General features: G+C 39.4%; 1 protein-coding gene across 2 annotated transcripts in view; it reads left to right on the forward strand.

Moving 5' to 3' along the window:
* The window catches only part of PRKG1 (protein kinase cGMP-dependent 1), a 1,182,852-nt gene that overhangs the window by 667,407 nt on the left and 493,846 nt on the right, over positions 1 to 21,599 (forward strand). The gene's annotated exons all lie outside the window — the stretch shown is intronic.

Genomic DNA, 21,599 nt, shown 5'->3' on the forward strand with positions numbered 1-21,599 from the left:
GCGGCTTTCAAAGTCCGGGCAGAAACTGCACTACTCTGCTTGAATCGTTCCGCTAATCCGCGGCATCTGCACCTCTACGTTCCACTAGCTAGATTAAGGCGTTCTGCCCCTGGTCCTTCACTGAGGCTTATAATTCGTTTCTCATCTCTTATTCTGCAGACATTTCCACGGCGCGCCACCACCCGCGCTAGGAAAAAGCTTGGTGCGGGCTGACCACAGTAAATATGGCCGCGTAGACTTCACCATGGTAACTAGCAGAGGCCGCCTCCCATGACGTCAAGGGCGGTTTTGCTTCCGTTTGCCTGGCGGGAAACGGCTCACTGAAAGATTAAGGGCGCGTGTTCTGCGTTCTGATAAAAGTATTTCCGTACAGCCGTTTCTCCTTATTAGAGTACATTTATGCTATATTTAAAATCACAATGCAGACAGTGAGGGAAAAGTGTAGTCGTTTCAAAGCAGATTTGGGATTTTCTCATTAAAATACAAAAGTAATAGCTCCTTTTTAGAAAAGCATTTTTGGACAATAACTGCCCAGAAATACAAACTGAAGACGTGTGCTAGCTCCATCCCCGCCCCCATCCTGTTGCTTCAGGCAGCCGCTGTCGCTAGGTGTCTGGTCCTTATAAGTTTATCTTTGTGCACGCTCTCAGCAGTCGAGCTATTCATAATACCTTTTTCTTAATTATATTAACAGATATTAATAATAATTAATTGAATTTTAGGGCTACAGCGGATGAGTTAAAAGTATTTAACCATTCTTATACTGTAGGCATTTAGATTGGTTCTGATTATTACAAATTGATGAAATGATTTCACCACCTGTATTATGAAGGAGAAAACAAACTGTAGTTTCTCTTCTGCTGCTATTTTTGCTGGCAGAAGTTGAAACATGTGGAATGTGGGTCTTTCCCCTATTTAACAGGCGATAGAATTGAAGCTTGGAGAGGGCTAGGTAATTTGCTAAGCAGCCGGTAACCGGCAAAGCCTGAATTCTTACCCAGGTTGGTCCCTCACAGCTCCAGAGCGTCTCTGCCCCATATTGTAGCTACTAACAACTTGTAGCCTGTCGAGGACTTGAAAGTTGGCTAGTGTGATTGAGAAATCGACCTTTTAATTTCATTACTTTTATTAATTTTAATATAAAAACTGATATTCACTTAGGCTTTTGGAAAACTTTTTAGTATGTTTGGAACAACTTGAGTAAGGAATCTACTTTTGCAATGATAAAATTTATTAAATCTAAATAAAAAGTATTTTCAGTTAAAATTTAGCATTCTAACTGAGATGTACTATACTTGTAAAATACATGCAAGATTTTGAGGACTAAGTATAAAAATGTAAAAATATCTCACTAATTTATTTTTTTCATGTTGAAGTGATATGTTTAGTACATTGGATTAAACAAAATATATATTTAACATTAATATCACTCATTTTACTTTTTTTATGTGGTTATTTAGAAAAATTAAAATTACATATATAGATTGCATTACATGTCTATGAACTGTACTGCTGCAGAGCCTGAGTCTTAACTTTTAAGCAGAGAATCATTTTATTCTATGTATGCCTTTTGAGGAGATTATGAAACTTTACGTTTCATCAAAGAATTGTGTTATGAATCTTGGGTATCATAGTTCAATGAATAGATCTGAAATGAGTGTGAGGGTTTAGCTACAAATCAGACAAAGCATCCATTTACTTTCAAGTGTTTTAATAGTTCTTTAAAACAGGCTTGGACATAGCTATTCATTCAAGATGTATGATAACCTATATCTGCAAATGATAAAGTGTATTACTTGATAGTAATATTTTTCCCCCTGATTCTTTTATTTGAGGTGGGGCAGGGGTGGAGGGGAGTTGAGGATGGCATCATTTCAGAAAACTAAAAACAAGTTCCTTAGGTTCATTTGTCTCCTTTTCATACCATCTCTTTACTAAGAAAGCCATGACCTTTTTTTTTTTTTTTTTTGGCTGCATTGGGTCTTCATTGCTGCCTGCGGGCTTTCTCTAGTTGTGGAGAGCGGGGACTACTCTTCGTTGTGGTGTGCAGGCTTCTCATTGCGGTGGCTTCTCTTGTTGTGGAGCACGGGCTCTAGGCACGTGGGCTTCAGTAGTTGTGGCACACAGGCTCAGTAGTTGTGGCTCACGGGCTCTAGAGCGCGGGCTAAGTAGTTGTGGTGCAGGGGCTTAGTTGCTCCGTGGCATGTGGGATCAAACCCATGTCCCCTGCATTAGCAGGTGGATTCTTAACCACTGCGCCACCAGGGAAGCCCCAAGCCACGACCTTTTAACATGTATTCTGTCAAGGACAACTTAGATGTCGATTACATGTGTAATTGTGTTTATGTTAAATGTAGTTATCAAGCGGATGACAATAGGCTATTACAATAAGTTGTAAAGTTCATAAAAGTCCGTGCAGCTTATCTGATAGTGAGTTTCTTTACTGCCCCTGCTGATAAAATCTAAACCAGTGGTCTTCACACTTTGGCATACGTCAGAACCACCTAGACCCATGGCTAGTTAAGTCAGGTAGCTGGGCCTCACCACCTCCCCTCCCCAGTTCTGCTTCAGTATTTCTGGGGTGGGACTGGAGAATTTGCATTTCTAACAGATTCTCAGGTGATGCTGCTGCTGCTGCTCTGGGGACCCCACTTTAAGAATCACTGGTCTAAACAAAGAGACTTGAAGTGTTGGGTTTTTTTTCATTTGTATCAGACCAAACTAAGCTTAGTACACTCTGTTAAAAGGTATAAGATATGGGAGCTCTTTAAAAAAATCTATTACTCTTTTAATGCTGACCTAGTAGAGCTAGGACATGCTGACCCTACCCTGAAGAAACCCTGGGCTCAAAGATGGGTGAACAGAGTAGCTGAGGAGCTCTGGGGACAAACAAGAAGGGAAAAGCCATGACTGTAACAGTGTGCTTTTTGTCAGAGGCCTTGTATGTTCTCTTTAGTTCCCGTATTCCAAACTAGAAGAATGTTTTGATATAGGCCCCCTTCATAGAGGTCCAGTGTGACCCAGCACATAGCTCAATGAGCAGGACACATAAACTAATATTTATTAGTGAACTGGGTGGCCCAGAATTACCAAGAGTTCTTAGGAACCTGTATATCTCCTGGTACCAACACATACTTTTCACAGATCTGCCTTGGAAGAACTTCCAGTTTACATTGCTTTCTTTGTTTCCATAATGTTTAAACTTTAGATATTTATAGCACGGTGTGCAGTCTGAAGAAAAATGTACATGGCATCTTTCATGTTCAGACATCAGTTCTTTCACTACATCAAAATACCAACTATACTAAGAGTGATTTTTAAACAAATACATCAGGGCATATGGTCAAATGGGGGCCATTCTTCAAACTAATCACCTTCAGAAACTATAAACTTAATCCATCAAGGCTTCCAGTGTTCAAAATGATTTTTAAACTACTGCCCTGAAATTGTTTCATGGCTCCATTTGTAAGTCATACTAGAAAATTGGTGCCTTAACTCAAATGTATACCTTGTTTATAACCAAGAACAGAGTTACACAGCTAAATCACCTGACTTTCTGACAAGACTTGGCAAAAAATATGATGTTTAGCTTTTTCCAAATATCAGATCTTACATCAGAATATAAAGATTCTGTTGACTTTGAGGGATTTAAAAAGGATTCACCATAGATTAATTAGACAAATTCCAAAGATAATTACTAAAAATATTTTTAGCTATGATAGGCATTTTTTAAATAAATGTATGGGTCCTTCAAGGAATAGATCAAATACACTACTCCACAAAGTTCTCCCTAATCTTCTTCCTCCTTTCTCTAGGTTGGAAGTAAGTTCATTTTCCTTTGGATATAAACCATTCCTTATCTTAACATTTCTGATGATAGAAACCCTTCTACCTTTTAGTAGAATTGTACTTTTCCTTCTATAACACCTTTAAAGGAAAGAGTATGACTCCCCCTTGTCAATTAACAGTGTCTTATATTTATTCTTTTATTACATAAATATTTATTCTAAGTACTGGCAATATAGCAGTGAAAAAGATAGACATTCCACTAGAATAGACTCTCTAGGTATGGTCCCTGGGCCGGTAGCATGAGCTTCAGCTTAGAAATGCAAAATTTGGGACCCTACTGCAAACCTACTGCATCAGGGACTTGTGTGTGTGTGTGTGTATACACGTATAGTTTTAACAAGTTCCCCCAGGTGATTCTGTGATGCAGCCTGATGTTTGAGGACCACTGAGCTAAAAGGGAGACAATCATAGATAGACAGACAGATAGATAGTTATTTGTTTTCTTTGCCACTGTGTCCTCAGCCTCTAGGATAGAGCTTAATTAGCACAGGTGGGTGCTTATTTATATGTTGAATAGATGATGGGAGTGACATTAGAGTTCATTTTACATAAGAAGAAACCTGTATCATTAAGTAGCATGCCCCAAATCAGAATGGAGACCTGCTGTCAGGACCCTTGTCATTTTATTTTAGGTCAGTGATAATTCCTCCAGGTTATTATTTGATAAAATAGATATGTAAATAAAGTGTGTAGAGATGGAAGAGAGTGATAAGATCTAGCTCATCAGGGAAGACTTCCTGATGGAGCTGAGATTTAAGGAATGGGTTATAATCTAGTATGTACGAACAGAAGATCCAGAGAACAAGCCAGGAGCTTGGAAGAGCCAAGACATGAAATCGGAACCTGGTGTTTTGGATGCCCTCAGAGGAAACCAATAGAGAGTTAGTGAGTAGTGCGATAGAAGATTGTCTTCTGGATCAGATTACAAAAGGTTTTGAAGATCAGATTCAGAAATGTAAACTTGATTTAAGAGTCACTAGACTTTTTCTCATCTTTCTGAAATATGAACATAGAATGATAATGGCAGAGATTTAAGACTACCAATCTTATCCAATCCTTCTCCAGGATATCTTTTGCACTTGGACTCTCCTTTTTAATACTTGGACTAGAGTATGGATTTGATACCCATTATCTTCTGTCATTAGAGGTACTGATATTCTTGTGTTATCACTTAAGCATAGAACCCACATCTGTTTTATATTCTTCATAGTGCTTAGTCCAGTGTCTTATATTCTGAGCACTAAGTAAATATTTTTTAAATAATTACAAGGTCATCTTATAATAACAATTTACTTATGTTAACCAAATGGTAATTTAATGCTTTCAGTTTACAAAATAATTTTCTTTGGCTTCCCACATCTGATCTTGACAACAATCACGTGAGGTACATACTACTGCATCCTTATTTTAAAGATGTAGAAACTTAACTGTTACTTAGAACTTTACCTAGCAATGGACGCACCCGAAATACAGATACTAGTCATAATACCTAACTCTGAGCCCTTAAGAGGAAGGAGACCCTTTGATAGATGTTTTATAAAATACAACATTTTATTTAATCCTTCCAACAACCCCTCTGAGATAGGCAGTCATAGTGTCTGAATTTATAGATAAAAAAACAGAGGCACAGAGAAGTTAACCAGTGAGCCCATGTTAACTGGCAGAGCCAGGATTTGCCCACACATCATTTGACTCAAGCTCTTAAATTATTATTCCATTAAATAAGTTTCCCAAGGACACGTAGCTAATAAGTGGCAAAACTGTAGCCTGAAACCAGGTCTCTTGATTTTAAACTTCCCATTGCACAGTAATCACAGGTTATTGAGAGCTGGACACAGTCTCCCTTGGCCTTTTTCCTGATTGTCTCTGAGTGTAACTAATTGCAATTTTGATATCACAATCAGTGCTGTGGCAACAGATGGACTATAAGGTATAAAAACTGAAGCAATTGAGAAAATGTTTCCTTTTTCAATTTGCATGGCTATAGTTAAACATCACATAAGGATTTTAAAATGCATCTAGTTAGATAGGTAATGATGTATTTTCCATAAAAATGAAAGAGCCCAAATTTCTCAAACCTAAAATAATATTGGTCCATGACATTTTCCCCAAATTTTAAAATGTATTTAATATGAACAAATAGTAAATTTCATTTACTTATACGTGAGATGAATCACTTTTACTGGACAGAGTCAAACATTCTCCCTGGGCGGGCCTGTGTAGTCCAACCACATTCTTTTTTTTTTTTAATAGGTGAAGAAAATACAGCTCAGGGAAGACAAGGGACTCAACCAGGGTCAGATGCCTGGTTACTGGCCTAGCTTGTAATGGGATCTAGATCTCCAGAGTTTCCCTTCCAGATTGTTCTCAGCACTTCTGAGAGGCAGTAGAGTGAAGAGGATAAGAATACATACTTTAATCAGGGCTTTGAGTCAGCTGTCTAATTCAACAAGTCACTGTATAGCCTTGGACAAATTACATAAACTCACTGTGCTTCCATTTCTGCATCACTTAAATGGCAATAACATCACCTGTATTGGATTCTTGCATGGAATAAATTATGTATTTGTTTTTGATCACTATTTTGTATGGTAATTGTTAATCTACCTTTGTTGTATAAAATTAATTGTTGTGGTAGAAGCAGCATCCTAAGTGGAAAGAGACTCAGATTTTAGTCTAATGCTATTTATTTTTAAATGTATATCTTCATTTTTTCATCCAGGTAAAATTTAGATCTTCATTTTTATTTTGAAGGGGTTGTATTGGGCGAACTAATGGTCTGTTGTCAGACGATATTTTTTTAAAAATTGTACAGACAGTCTTGGATAACATTGCCATTTTGGTTTATGGTAGATTTGTAGTTGAATACGGATAATTTTTAGGCTGAATTCCATAGGACAGTGCAATGAGAATTTTCCTGATCATTTTTGGTGCTCACTGAGTTCTTATACTAGATCAGGAAATGCACTCTTCAAATATTTAGTTGGCTGGAATTCCACTTATTCCTTATTATTAAAAGGGCCCGCCTGAACTTTGACTGTGGAGGATCCAGGCTTATACAACAGCGTCTTGGTCTGGCACATGGGATACCTATTTGAACTTACAGTCGTGTCCAGCACAACTACTACTTTCGAGCATTCACTGGCAGACAGAGGCCATTTATTCAAACGTGGAAAAACAGAACTAATTGGGCAAGAAGCAGAGCTCCCTATTCCTGCTTCAGGCTGTCACCAGAAAGAGCACAGAGGAAGGAAGTGTCCTCATAAACTGTGGAAACGTAAGAGCCCTGAAAAAGACATACTGTTTAAGATGATCAACTTGTGAATCTTTTTTGTTTGTTTGTTTTTAACTTGTGAATCTTTTTTTCTGTAACCAGAACAATCCAATACCCAACTTCAGAGAAGTGTCAGAACTGCCATTCACTTCAGAAGTTAGGCTGCTACCTCTCTTCTGAGGCTCGACGGGCCTGTAGGACGAGCCTATATTTATACCAAGTTACAGGAAAGAGGTCTTTCTGAAATATTTGATTGGGGGCTCAGACTGTTAAAAATGACAACAACAAAAACCAGCGTCACAGAAAGTATTTTGGATTTTTTATCAATTTGAACGATCCTTGAAAAACATTACTTTGGAGTGTCAGTTCAAATTTTCCATCAAACAGTTAGATCCCCCAGAGTCACACATGGGAGAAACATGTAAAATACAATGTTTATAGGAATGTGGTAGCTAGTGCTTCTTGGTACAAGTACAGAAACCAACTCCAACATTGATAAGCAAAAGCAGGGGATGGTATTTTAATGCTACGCTGTTACGTCTCAGAACCCACAAGCAATGTATTTGTCTGCTTGGGCTGCCATAACAAAATACCATAGATTGGGTGGCTTCAACAATCAAATTTTATTTTCTCACATTTCTGGAGGCTAGAAGTCTGAGATCAAGATACTGGCATGTTTGCTTTCTCCAGAGACCTCTCTCCTTGACTTGCAGATGGCCACTTTCTAGCTGTATCCTCACATGGCCTTTCCTTTGTGAGTGTAAATCCCTGGTGTTTCTTCCACTTCTTATAAAGACAGCAGCCTTATTGGTTTAGGGCCCCACCCTTATATTTCATTTAACTTTAATTACCTCTTTAAAGTAATAAAGAGGTCACATTGGAGGTTAGGGCTTCAACAGCAAATTCAACATATGAACTTGTGTATGTGGTGGTGATGGTGGTGGGGCACAGTTTAGACCATAACATGCAGTAATACCATCATCTTCAGGAAAAAAAACAATGGGCAATTGTAATGCATTCAGGGTGCTCTATTCCCATATTTCTTCCTCCTCCCCCACCCCCCAACTCTGCTTGAAGAACCAGATTGCTCTGATTTCTCTCCCAAGTCCACTGCCATTTAAGGGGCTCTTCTACAGTCTTTTGATTTACTTGTTACAGATTTTCCCAGAGAGAATGATTTGTTTTCTGGGTATCAAGTCCAGCTTCCTGGGAGAGAGAGGTGTAGCTCTCTTCTGATGTCCATCCATGATTCAATACAGTGTGGGAAAGGGAGTGGATCCAGGGTGATAGTGAAACTCATTCACAACTCTATGTGGGCGCCCAGCAATCAACTGGAGTGCGAGGGACTCTACAGACTGTTGCAGTGTCAGGAGTTAACCTCCTTTACCTGCTAGCATGGAGAGGTCCCTAACAACGCACCTCCCACTGGAGAGAGTTTTCCTATAACATTTCTCTAGGTCACTCCCTCTGTCTCTGCAAAAACAAAATGCTAGTGCCAAAAATGGGTAATTTTCATAGAAATTTTAAATATTGATTTACAGATAGAAAAACAGTCTGGAATCAAACGGTAAAGAAATATTTGGCCACTCATTCACGATCTTCAGAAAGCTCACGCATATATAATGTATGATTTTCTTGTAGATGAATAGAGCGTATATTTTAAAATATCAAACTCTTCTATCCGTCATATAAAAATATTGCTAATTCTCTTCCTGGCAGTTTAATGGTACAGTAATGAATAGTAACAATTCTTCCATGTATCATCTTCATCACTTCCATCTGACATTCCCCTTGAAATAGCCGCACACACTTTCTGGCACAGCGGTACAGTGAGAGATGTCCTCTCACTCACCTGCAGGTGTTTGCCAGTTCCCTCCTGGCTCTGGGGAACAAAGCCAGTGCCTGCAGGGAAACAGGGAAGTTCCAATGACCGATTCCTTTGGAGCTCAGTCTTTTGTCAGCTCTGAAAATGGAACTGTGCGTGTTAGCCCGTGGCCTGTGAGGGGTCCGGGAAAGAGAAGGTGATACCTGCAGGGAGAATCAAGAAATTTCTCTGCCAGTTTAGTGGTCTGGGGTCTGCTGCAAAGGTCCCAGTATTGAGCAATTGTTGCAGGCATTCATTCTCACCTGCAGGACTTCCACAGGGAGGCCAGGTTCCAAGAAATCCTCCTGAGAGCAGGTGTCTGCAGACGGGATGGAAGTGGTGGAGGAGGGCAGGAAAATGTATGCATCTCTGGCAGGAAGGAAACTTACCTCATTCATTTCAGATCAGCAATGGCCTGATAACTCTTTAGGAATGCTATTATTCATTATTCAGCTAAAATTGATTCAGCACCTATTCCGTAAATATTTATGGAGCACGTGCTCTGGGGAAGGTAGGCACTGCGTTTGCCACTGTGGGGTTTAAATGTGAACTGAAATGTGACCCCTGCTTTAGTAGAACTTTTCACCAGCAAGTTTTATTAGCTTTTCTCTGGAACTTTTCCTGAGGATTTATGGTGTTCAGATTCAAATTTGTGGCAAAAGAACAGCTGTGCCTGCAAGGAATTTCCGTTGTGTCAGACAAGATAGAGAATACAGGATTCGAGCAGACAGTTTACAGATGCATTTTTGATTTGATTTCCTGAGAGGTATATAGAAAATGAAAATATAACTACTGTTTACCCATTGACCCTCTTGCTGAGGTAGAAGATGAAATTTTTTTCCTTATTACTAAGAAAAGGGACTGTTATTTCTCTTTACCATGCTAGGTCCTCTCTCCCTCTCTCCATATATATTTTATATATGTGTGTATATGTATATAAACACATATATACCTATATGCGTGTGTATATGTATACACACATATACATATGTATATGCATATATGTATATATGTGTATATATATGTTATTACTTAACACATTGCGTTTGACTTGAAGTCAGTATAACGGACAGCCCTTCATGTTCCTCTCTGTCTAGACCCTGGGGATGTGGGCAAGGCTCTTTCTTGGTGGATAGTACATCATTGCCAGGCCATTCATTCAATGAGCATCTTATTATTTTCTGATTAGTTCTTAAACTCTGACCTTAAAACAAAGCATGATTTCTTGAGAACAGTATTTAAGTACAGCATGGATAAAATATAACCAAACGTATTTCTTAGTTAAATTAAGTATTGCAACTAAATTCAAATGTTAATTGTACTTCGAGGAAATGGTACAAACATGAGTTTATCTTTGACCACGAGTCTGTGCTCACAAGTGAAGCATCATCATAACTTACCAGGGACGGTAGCATCAAGCCTCTGTTAATGCCTCGATACATTGTCCTGTTTTTGTGGGGCTCAGTAACTGGTTATGTCATTTGAGGACTTTGCTTCTTCCTAAGATGACCTTCCTTATTCACATACTTTCTCCTGGATTAAAAAAATTTTTTTTTCTCCCTCCTGTTTCTGTAGCTGCTGTCCATTACTTTCCAACCTCCTTCTTTCACTCAGAGTATAAGCACATATGATTCCTATTGTTTAGGTAGAAAAGAGTCCGAAGCTCCTAGAAAGAACAGCACCGTGGGAAGCAAAATGAAATCCCCTTCCCTTTGGTTTCCGTCATGGTGGCTCCAAAGCAGTTCTGATTGCTTAGCTCAAAGTGTAGCATTTTTTGCCTTCTTCCCTGAGCAGACATCAGCAATTTTCCTGCATGAGGGAGGTGGCTGTCAGTAACTGTGGGTGGTTGAGTGAGAAAGCAGATGAGATGGGTTGCTGTAAAAGTTAAATTAGGAGAAGAGTGAGTTGTGAGTGAAGATAGAAGTAAATACTTTAGTAAATAGATCCAGAATGGCAAAGATCACGATAAACCACGGTGGCAATAGGTTTATATTCTTTTCTTCTTTCCTCTCTCAATAGTCTTTCCATTTCCAGCCATGGATTAAAATTATTGTCCACTGTTAATGCTTACTCACAATATTATTTGGAAAACTAAGGGCTTAATATACAGCCCTTAATTATATATATATATAGAGAGAGAATAGAATATCATTATACACCCCCACGTGTATTTCTGTCAATGTGGCTCTAAAAGATTATTTAATATGCATCCCTACGACCTAAGAGAGAGCCATGTGAATCCAAGCTATTTTTGTTACAATTACAGTGTCCCGCACAGTACTAAAGGCTTTTTACAGAACTGCTCGTTCCACCCCCGTAATAACCTTCTGAGGGTTTTTTGATAGATGAGGAAACCGAGGCACAGTTAGTTCCCTAGACAGTTTTCTAGATAGGCTAGATCACGTGTCCAGGGTTTTACGGCAAGTAAGAGACAGATGTGATTTCAGGCAGTCTGACTAAGAGAAATAGTGTATTCCTGAAAGCTGTAACTTATTTTTCTCCACTTAGAATAAATGTTTTACTCCCCCAAAGGAAAAATTCTGTTAATTTCACCACCAGCCAGATATTTCTAACTTTTCTTGCCCTGTCAGCTGCCTGTCAGTTTTGTAAAGAAATGCAGCATAAAACTGACAGGAGGAAGCTCTGAAATCTATAACCACATGAGAGAATATTGAAAAATCCTCGCAGAAGCTTCTTTTGTCATTTATTGGATCACGCTAAAACCAGCTGCCAGTGGCACAGGTGATTTCATAGACACCATTTAGCTAATATGTTATTTTGCCAAGATAATTCACTGCGCTGAACTCTTTTCTAATCTTCTGTGGCTGCTTACTTAAGAAAAGAGTGCCTAGAAACTAAATTATCTCACAGAGGAGAAAAGTAAAACAGAGATGGCTATTAATTTAAGCTGTTTCTCATTGCAACTGTCACTCTGAAGAAATATATATGGAGTAAGATATATATGAGTCTTTGCTAAATGGAAACACTTAAAGTGGTCCATTTCATGTTTGGAAGTTCAAAGGGCATTGTTTATCAGTAGGGTATTAAAATGGATTGAATATTTTCTAGCTTTAAAAGTAGGATGATGAATATAAAAGAGTTTTGCAGACTCTAAAACATTATGCAGGGACTTCCCTGGTGGCGCAATGGTTAAGAATCCTCCTGCCAATGCAGGGGACACGGGTTCAAGCCCTGGTCCAGGAAGATCCCAAGTGCCGCAGAGCAACTAAGCCCATGCGCCATAACTCCTGAGCCTGTGCTCTAGAGCCCGCGAGCCACAACTACTGAAGCCTGCATGCCTAAAGTCTGTGCTCCACGACCAAGAGAAGCCACTGCTATGAGAAGCCTGCACACCGCAACGAAGAGTAGTCCCCGCTCGCCACAACTAGAGAAACCCGCGCGCAGCAACGAAGACCCAACGCAGCCAAAAATAAATAAATAAGTTTAAACAAACATTGTGCATACCTCAGGCACATACAGATTTATGTAATGCAAGTGATTATGTTTGGCGTATTAGTATTGGGTCAGACTGGTATTTGTGCACTGCAGCAATATTATTATATAGCTTCCAGTGTCTGTTCAGAAAAAGACATCCAAACATTATTTAGAATGCCAAATTTTATTTAGAACCTGAAAGACAGCCACTTAAATCTAATAGATCCTTGTACTCTGTTATTTTTATTTCTTCCACTTACATAGTGCTTTATCAAATTAGATGTTCGGATTTCTTCACACAGAGAAAGAGTGGCCAGAAACCCCATGTATACAGCATGGGAGAGCATCAGTTATCCTCTTGCAGTGACCCTCAATCGTGTAGAAGACTAAAGCACATTCAGGGCAAAGAGAGGAGGATGATAAAAGAGGGCAGTAAAAAGGAGTAGGGTTTTAGAAGAGAAAAGGGTCTCTCTCTTATCTCTTGAAAGAAAAAACTTTCTTAGAAGGCAAAGAAATCACATAGAAAGGTAGACAGAAGGATGTGCTAGGTGCTAAGAGCAAAATTTTTGTGTGCTGCAGTATGTACCGCCCATTTCAGAGAATGGCAGATAACACTGATAATGATCATGACACCTTCCTGTAGTCAGAGAAAGACTGAACCATCCTTACCCTTATTACTTGGAGCAGTAGTTCTGAAATGTTGGGAGGCATCGTTCATTGTAATCACAAATGCTAGAAACAACATATATTTCAGCAATGAATTAGATGAATTACATTTATTATAGCTACATATCATATAAAAGTATACTGTCTTTTATAGAACTACATGCAACTGTTTTAAAAATGAGTGACATCTATATGTGTACTTATGGAATAATCAACTATAGATATGTTTTAGTGAAAAAGAGCAAGTGACAGGCCAATGCTATTGTATGTCCCCATTCTTTTTTACCCCTCTCCCCCTGCAGTGGGCTATGTATACACATATGAGAGGTTATACTGGTATGTTTATAAGGCATTTCTCAAAGGATATCTAACAAACAAATAATTGCAGTTTTCTATGAGTAAGAAACCTAGAGAATAGGATAATACAGAGGTGTCTTTTATCAAGGTATGCCTTTTTTTATCTTTTTTTTTTACTGTTGGACTTCATCCACCCTGTGCTCTTCATCCTCTCCCCTGACAAAAGCACTCCATTAGGTAGTGTCCAGTTTTCTACTGTTTGTCAAGCTTCATAGATAAATTGAAAAACTTAAAAAGATTCTCAAGCAAATTAGCATGCATCAGCAATCCTTTTGGAACTCGCTACAGTATAGATTACCTGGGTCCCCTCCAGGAGGGTTAAATCAAAAACTCTGGACACAGAGCTCTGGAATCTGCATTTGGAGTGAACATCTGGAATCAAGCCCTCGGTGGTGGTGGGGGGGGTCTATAGACTTCAACTGTGGAAAAAAAAAATTATTTTTATTGAAGTATAGTTGATTTACAATGTTGTGTTAGTTTCAGGTGTACATCAAAGCAATTCAGTTATACATACATAAATTCTTTTTCAGTTTCTTTTCCCATATAGGTTATTACAAAATATTGATTATATAGTAGGTCCTTGTTGGTTATCTATTTTATATGTAGTAGTATGTATCTTTTATTCCCAAATTCCTAATTTATCCCTCCCCACACCTTTCTTCTTTGGTAACCATAAATTTGTTTTCTGTGTCTGGGATAGACTTCACTTTGAGACACACTCCTTTTGAGTTCGTGGAAGGCATGTACTCATGTGGAGGACGTTTACGCATACTAAAATGTAATTGCTCCACAGAATGAGGGTTTCAATAGCCTAGAGAGATGTAAATTTACAATGACCACATTAGAAAAAGCGTGTTAAAAATAGTAATTATTATTATCATTATTGTTACTATTTTTAGATCTTCTATCCTATTGATTTCCTTTCATCTAAAGGGAGGGGAGATATCGCCCTTGTGTTTATCATCTCACCTGGATACACCTTACTTTGTCTCTGAGGGAATGATGTAAAGAGCCCTGATATGGACAATCAGAATGAGAAAATGTTTGAAACTTTTCTTAGAAAACCTGCTAATATGCATATTACCTTTAATGATAATCACTGAAAATATAGATGTTCTTATATATGCTCGTGTGAACTTTCCTTTCCCAGGCCTTTTGCAAACTTGTCATTAGACAATTTGAGTCTTGGAAGCTGACAGCTACTGGAATTATTAGGATGCCAACCGTTCTATCTCCTCTTCCCAAACCTCACTTTTCATGAAGGCTGAGGCTTTGCCTTGTGAATGTCAAGCATGTCTCAAAGTGACTGTCCTATATTCTTTGTTTTGCAGCCTGATGAGCCCTGATCACTATTTCTCTTGATGAAATGAGACACTTCACTGTTTTCTTTTCTTCTACCACCTGCTGCTACCACTGCTTGTTTCTTGTCAGTTTCTATCTCCCACTGCCCCGGGAGAGCAGGAGAGGATGTGCCTCCCACAAGTAATTAAGCATTTTGTTACCTTAGCAGTCAGAAACCTAGCTCTTCTAGTTTACAAACCTTTATCCTTGGTTTCTGGTAATTGTCCTGGAGGATATTTAAGAGGGTCCATCTTCTAGTCAAACGTAGCGTTCCCTACCATTCTCAAACAGATTTTTCAAAACTAAGACTGGGTATCTGGACATTCATGTACCCCAAGACTTCTGTGAGGTCTTTGGTATTCTAGGACCTAACCATCTGCCCCAAATCTTTTTAAACATTTTGCCCAGGATGTCTCTCGGAAACCGGTTTCCAGGTCATTTACTGTGATAAGCCAGCATCCCCAGACTGAGCCTATTGATGAGGCTCCCGGGTTTCCCGGACCTTCCTATAATAGGATGTATTGTAACAAGTACAACATGTGTTTCCATGTAATTGCTATCATTCATTGGGTTGCCTAGGTAACAAGCACTATGTGAACTGTTTAGAATCAGTATGCATATAGCTGTTGAGTTGTTAATACTAAGAACTATGCATTATTCAGCAAGCTGTTTTCTTTGCTTACCTAGTTATGTAGCTTTTCTTCTTTAAAAGGACAAGTGATGCTCTTCCAGTTTCATGGGAAGCATATTTAATAAGATAGCCCCCAGTAAACAGAATGGATTTGCTCCAGAAAAGCTGCCTTTATACTGAATTCTGTTTTCCTATTGACATCCATTATAAAAATGGGATTATTATTTTGTGATTTTTGTTGTTTCTCATAAAATATCATTTACAGGTAATAATGCAGCAAGCTTAAAAATAACCTGTGGAAAAGGTAAATTTATATTTTTATAGGAGTATTAATATTAGGTAAATAGCAACATGGAAATGCAGGATTTCTCAGGTTGTTTTCCTTATTTGCTCCAATAGGTTAAGGGTTCACAGAAGGAAAAAGCAGCCCTTGCAAAGAATGCTGATTGATCGAGTTTCTATTTATGCATTTTTTTTCTTTAAAATATTCTAAAGTAGAAAAGTTCAGAGTTCTGTCTGGTTGCTCAGATCCTGTTTCTTACACATGTTTCATTAGGAATGGATAGGCTGAAAGTAAGTTAAAAGGAGAGGACATGATCAAATACCAAACAAACAATAGTCTATTGTGGCAATCATTTTGCAATATTTATACATATATCAGATCATTATGTTGTACACCTTAACCTAATACAATGTTATATGCCAACGATATCTTAATAAAACTGGGAAAGAATTAAAAATAACTATTTTCAAAAACCAAACAAATCAATAAGAGCCATTCAGTTTATAGCAATTATTCATTTGGAAACCTTGACACAATGCAGACTGAAGGCATCCTGTGAATTTTAAGTTTTCCTACTTGGGACATAATAACAGCAAATACTTGGATATTAACCGTGAACAGCACATTGAAACATTCGTCCTGTGATTGTCTTTGAGGAGCTTGCTTTTTGGAAGTAAAAATGTAAGCATATTTTCTAATTATCTTTTGATTAAATAGTCCAGGATTTAATGAGTCCTGACTCATACCCTATTCTGAGTTGATACTTCCATCCTAGAGCTGGGGATAAATGGATCAACCCATTCTCCACCTTCAAGGAACTGTGAGTCTAGCAGGAAAGCTAGAAGATAAACAAGCACTATTCACAAAGTGTGATGACTGCCAGAACACGAGAAGGTCGGGGTGCTATTGTTATTAGTTCTTAAGAGCGTCACAAAAAAACAAAACAAAATAAGAAACAACTTTCCACACAACACGATGCTGAGACCCGAAGTATGGATAGGAGCCAACTAGTTAAAGATGAGGTCAACAGTATTACAGGCAGAGGGAAAGAAAGGTACAGAGCCCAGAGTCAAGATACAAACAGGGCATTGCAAGCAGTTAAGGGCACCTCCCAGATAATATTCTGACAGTGACGGGTGAGTCTGTTAATAACCCACTGCACTACTGTGTTAACAGCTGGGAAATGCCAGGTCTTCATCCAGCCTTATTATTAAGCATCTTTCTACTGCTATTATATCCCTGAGGAAAATCAGTATTAAATTTGTGCTCACAAATCACATGGGTTTAAGATGGAATTAAAAGTAGTGCTTTAGGGCTTCCCTGGTGGCGCGATGGTTGAGAGTCCATCTGCCGATGCAGGGGACGTGGGTTCGTGTCCCGGTCCGGGAGGATCCCGCGTGCCGCGGAGCAGCTGGGCCCGTGAGCCATGGCCGCTGGGCCTACGCATCCGAGGCCTGTGCTCCGCAACGGGAGAGGCCACAGCAATGACAGGCCCGCGTACCGCAAAAAAAAAAAAAAAGTAGTGGTTTATTACCTAATTTTTGGTTTCCTTTCTCTGTTGACTTCCCCTTAAGTAAAGGTAAGACAGTTTTCGTTAATAACATTGCTTTCTCTAAAGTATGCAGAGAGGAGGGCTTGGCAGGCAATGTGAACACGTTGATGGGCAGTAGGGTTCCAACTGGTTCTTCCCATGAAAGCACCCTCAGGGCAATGTGCCTTGGTCTGAAAATAGAGCCGATTCAGGCCTAAAATGACCAGGAAAGCAGATGGAAGGCAAAAAACAGGCATTCCCTCGCCTTTCTGCCTCCCTCCCCCAACTCTTTGTGTCTGCTTCTGTTCCTGTGAATAGATGAACTCTGAATAAGCTTCGGCAGTAGCTTGTCAGCAGTGGCAGAAGTTTGGGGAGGCCAAGGGAAGGAATTGTCAAACTAGGGAGGGGATGCAGAGCCTAGGGGACAGCTAATCATCTTTGAAAACTAGTCACTGTGCTGATATAAATGTAGATTTGTTGGCAGTTCCCTAAATCAGAGTATGAGATTTATGATCGTCAAGGAAGAAGGGAAGCATCTTTAGACATGAAAGAATAATAAGCCTATGATCAACAGCATGGACAGCAAATTATAAGCCTTAGACATGTAAGTCTTCCTTGTCTTCTGCCTTGTTTATTTTATTTTTATTTATTTTTTTGCGGTACGCGGGCCTCTCACTGTTGTGGCCTCTCCCGCCTTGGAGCACAGGCTCCGGACGTGCAGGCTCAGCGGCCATGGCTCACGGGCCCAGCTGCTCCGCGGCATGTGGGATCTTCCCGGACTGGGGCACGAACCCGCGTCTCCTGCATCGGCAGGCGGACTCTCAACCACTGCGCCACCAGGGAAGCCCTGCCTTGATTATTATAGTGTTTTTCTAATCCCTCTTCCTGTCTCAGATCTCTTAGTCCTCCCCTTCATTCATTTATGTATATTTTCATCAAACGTTTATCATCTCTTATGGCCTAGATATTCTGAGTGCTGAAATGAAGTTCCTTTTCTCACCCGATTTAGGTTCTGGTGGGAGGGATAGGAGGGAACAAACAGCAGACTTATACCTTAAAGTGATTATAGTAATTTCCAATTATAATGAATGCTATCGAAAGAGTATGAGTGAGTGTAACTGATTCGTTATTTTGGAGCAGGTAATTAGGAGAGGCTGCTCTGCAAAGGTGGGTTTTAAGCTGAGGCCTGAATGCAAAGATCAGAGATAACAGTATTCCTGGCAGAGACCAATTAGTTTAAAGTTGCAAGGTAGGAAAGGGAACAATATGGAGAGTTCAAGCAAAGGTCAATGTAGCTGTGCTCTGTGGGCTGGAAGGGCGGGGTAGGGAGTGGTCTGAGACAAGGTCACAAACTAAGTATAGTTTGTAGGTTTTGTCAGAGGGATAAGGAGTTTGGATTTTGTTTTTAATGTAAGGGAAAGCCACAGGGGGATTTTAAGCAGACAAGTAATAACATACTGTATTATCTATATTTTTAAAATCATGTTGTATAATAGATATCTATGAATCCATAATTAAATAAATGATTGAATAAATAAATGAATATGGGAGAAGGGGCAAATATTTCTTGCAGATAAATTCAGAACAATAAAGGTAGATCTCTCCTCCTCCAGGAAGTAGAGCTTAATTCCTCTCCTCTTGAGCGTGGGCTGGATTTAATGATTTGCTTCTAATGAACAGAGTATGAAAAGGGAAAAATAGTAACTTTGGAGTGAAGAGACTCAGCGGACACCACCAGAACCAAGTGATAGAGGTTAACGTGACCAGATATGAGTCTCATCATATTAGACATTCATATAAATGAATGTCATGTACTGTTATAGATTGAATCTGTGTCCCACCAAGATTTATCAATTGAAAACCTAACGGTATTAGGAGGTGAGATCTTTGGGAGGTGATCAGGAAATCAGAGAAAAGCCCTCATGAATGGGATTAGTGCTTTTATCAAAGAGGTCCTAAGATCTCTGGTCTCTTCTGCTGCGAGAAGAGATAAGAAGTCTGAAGCTCAGAACAGGGCCCTCACCCAGTCATGCTGGCACCCTGATCTCAGACTTGCAGCCTCCAGAACTATGAGAAACAAAGTTCTGTTGTTTATAAGCTACCTGTGGTATTCTGTTATAGCAGCCTGCACTAAGACATTACCCCTGACATGATATGATGAAACGGACATTTCACTTCTGGTAATCATCCCTCAAATCTCTAATCATGAGAAAACATCAGACATACCCAAACTGAGGTACATTATATAAAGTACCTGAGCAGTGCTCCTCAAAACTGTCAAGGCCACGAAAGATCAAGGAAGGACTGAGAAGCTCTCACGGATTGAACAAGACTATGGAAATACAGCAGCTAAACGCAACATTATATCCTAGATTGAATCTTGAGACAGAAAAAGGGTATTATTGGAAAAACTGGTGAAATCTAAATAAAGTTTACTGTTTAGTTAATAGGAATGTACCAGTTTCTCAGTTTTGATAAACATACCATGATGATGTAAGATGTTAACGTTGGAAAAGTGGATGAAGGTTATACTGGAACTCTCTGTACCATATTTATAACTTTTCTGTAAATCTAAAATTATCCCCAAAAAATTTGAAAAAAAGGAAATAAAGGATTCTAGCTTCTCTGTGATGAATAGCCTGAGGCTGGCCTACAAGAGTGGAAGCAGGGAGCACAGTGAGGACCAGGGCTACTGGATGTTCTAGGTGAGAGATGGTGGTGATCAGGCCAAGGAGACCCGTGGTGGAGATGGAGGGAAGGACATATACTTGGTATTGTTTTGGAAGTGGCCAAGAGAGGACTTGGTGATGGACTGGATGGGAGTAATGGCGTAGGGAGAATGGGGAGGGGGAGGGAAAAACAGATACTACGGTAGGAGTTATTACCCTGAAAGAGAGATATAATGATACCGATTTTCATTTTAGAAATCTTCATTAGTTTCCCCTGAAAATATGAAACCAAACTCTTCATCCTGACCGACCAGACCCTCCATAATTCAGTCCCTACTTATAGTTTTTATGTCACACACGCTGCATCTCCTACACACAGACAAGGTACACTTAGTGTTCCAGTTACGAGGCATCTCAGACTCAGCTGGAGTTAATTTTCTACCTCTTTTAAAACAGCAGAACATGGTCATGTTGTATTATGAGGTGATGAGTAATAATAACAAAACTTTTTCTTTTTTAATAATGTGCCATATCCTGTGCTAAGAGCTTTACCTCTGTCATGACATTGGCTCTCAACAAGTCTTACGAGGAGAGTGCTTTTCTTTCCCTGGTCTATACTTGGAAGAGCTGATCCTTAGAGGTGGGACATCTATATAATTTGTTCTCCAAACTAAAAAGGGAGCACTATTGACACGTACTCTGGGACAGCAGGTATAAACCAAGGCTGTTCAGGGGAAACCGAGACACATGACCCCACAAGTTGGCGTGAAGATCAATTTGCTAAAGGTCACGTGGTTAGCAAGTGACACAGCAGAGCTTTTAATCTATTAATATTCTTATTCCAAAATCACCATTATTAATAGTTATATCAGTACTCTCTTGGTGCTAGATTACGGGTTTGGGTAAGTGACCTGATCTCTCTGAGCGGTGCATTTATCATCAGTAAAAATGGTGTCGCTGGGACTTGGTGAAAGTTCAATGAGATGGTTACTAAAGGCACCTACCAAGGGTGAAAACTCAATAAATGAGAGTGGCGGGGTTTGTGGCTTAACCCTAACCATCTTCTTTGGCCCTAAATAGTATTTAGCACAATATTTTGCTGGTAGGTGGTGCTAGCTTTAAAATCAATACTACTTAAATGTACTCTAGGACTTAAATATCAAGAATTAGGTTCATGGGCCAAAGGAGTGATCAGGAACTACACTGAATCCAAGTGGATTTGGGGGAATGTTCCCCAATAACAGAGACTCCCCCTCCCCCATCACAGTTGCTTCAGAGCCAGAGCCAAAACAAGAAAAATATTTGGTAGGGAAGTGCTGTGGAAATTCCATATTATTTGCCACAATAAACCGAGCAGCTGACTTTTTTTTTTTTTAACATCTTTATTGAGGTATAATTGCTTTACAATGGTGTGTTAGTTTCTGCTTTATAACAAAGTGAATCAGTTATACATATACATATGTTCCCGTATCTCTTCCCTCTTGCATCTCCCTCCCTCCCCCCCTCCCTATCCCACCCCTCCAGGCGGTCACAAAGCATCGAGCTGATATCCCTGTGAGCAGCTAACTTTGGATTCATTACTTCAAGTGCAGGACAAGGTATCAGCGGGCTCTCTTCAGTGCATGAGTACACGAGTCTTACCCCCCCGTTACAATTTGCTGCTAACTGAATTAATAATGCGTCTTCTTTTTCCCCTAAA

Source organism: Neophocaena asiaeorientalis, unplaced genomic scaffold, assembly GCF_003031525.2.
Source record: "Neophocaena asiaeorientalis asiaeorientalis breed wild unplaced genomic scaffold, Neophocaena_asiaeorientalis_V1.1 scaffold131, whole genome shotgun sequence".
In the NCBI taxonomy this organism is placed as follows: domain Eukaryota; kingdom Metazoa; phylum Chordata; class Mammalia; order Artiodactyla; family Phocoenidae; genus Neophocaena; species Neophocaena asiaeorientalis.